A 1,551-nucleotide genomic window follows, 5' to 3' on the forward strand; every position below is an offset into this window, starting at 1 on the left:
GGCCAATAAACAAAATAGAAAACTATATATAATGTATGTGCTATTGATAAGCCCAGCGGAGAAAGATAAAATAGAGAACCAGGATAGGGAGTGGGTGTGTATGTGCGTGTGTGTGTGTGTGTTTGAAAATTTTAAGTGCGGTACCTCTGGGAGAAAGTGACATTTATGCAAAGAGTGGATATCTGAGAGTGACATTTCTGCTCCCCCATCAGAATAGAAACAGGGAGAGGGTCAGGACATTCCCTTTCTCTATGGCTGCTGTGTCTCCAGAAAAAAGCACATAGTAGGTGCTCAATAAATGCTATTTAAACAGAGAGACTATGTGATTAAAGTATTTAGGAGGCAGATGGGAGATTTTTGTTTTTCTGACCGTCCACTGAATAGAAGGAAGGTGGGAGGGGCAGGAGCATGAAACTTGGGGTGGGGGTGGGGAGGACATCTTCCTGGTCAGATTAAGAGACCTGGAGGATGGAGGTCATTGCTGGATAAGGTGGCCTCCCCCTTCCCCCGCCCAAAGCGGACCTAAGTTCTCACCTTCCTCATAAGTATTGTTAATGGCCCTGCCGGTGGGCTCACCTGCCCGCCCCCCAGGCTTCCTTTCCAGCCACGGAGTTTGGCCATCGCCCTGCCCCCCCCCTTTCCTCCCGCATCCCTGCGCGTCTCGCCCCCTTCCCCCCTCCCCGAGGGGTGTCCCCGCGCCGGTGGGCACGTCCTCGCTCAGGCAGAGGAGCCGCGGGCGCGCCGGGTCCCCGCCCCCAGCCCCTCTCCCCGGCGGGACACTGTCCCTTTAATAGACTCCCTCTGCCTGGCGCTCTGCGGCTGGGGAGTAAATTTCTCCCTGTCATCAGGTCGCGGGGAGAGGAGGAGGAGGAGGAGTTTGTTAATGTTCAGTTTGTTCAGCGGGATCGATGTTTGCTGGCATCGCCTCGCCCTGTCTTGTGTGTGTGAGTGTGTGAGTGCGTGTGTGTGTGTGTGTGTGTGTGTGTGCGTGCGCGCCTATGTGGGGGGTGTGAGTGTGTGTGAGAGGAAGCGCGAGTGCGTGCGTGTGTGAGTGTGTGTCTGTGTGTGTCTGTGTGTGTGTGAGTGTGTGTGTGAGTGAGTGAATTCCAGATTTTCTGTCTTTCCCAAACCCGCTCCTGTCCTCTCGCATATCACTCACAGACGGGGATCTGACAGCAGCCACAAACCTACAGTGAGTGATCTCTCTCCCCCAGCGCGAGTCCGCCATAGAGACCGGCGAGGAGGAGGAGGAGGAGGAGGAGGAGGAGGAGGAAGAGGAGCAGGAGGAGGTGGAGGAGGAGGAGGAGGAGGAGGTGGAGGAGGAGGAGGAGGGAAAGAGGAGAAGGAAGAAGAAGAAAAAGAAGAAGAAACCACTACCTTCCCAGGATTGCCTTTTTTTTTTCCTTATCTTTACGCGCGCGTGTGCGTGTGGCGCGTGTGCGCCCCTCGTCCCTTCCATCCGAACGCGGTCTTGGATGTTTAATAAAGAAATCAAGTGTCTCAACAGTCACAAAAAAAAAAAAAAAAAAAAAAAAAAAAAAAAAAAAAAAA

This window comes from Mustela nigripes, chromosome 7 (genome assembly GCF_022355385.1).
Source record: "Mustela nigripes isolate SB6536 chromosome 7, MUSNIG.SB6536, whole genome shotgun sequence".
Lineage (NCBI taxonomy): Eukaryota > Metazoa > Chordata > Mammalia > Carnivora > Mustelidae > Mustela > Mustela nigripes.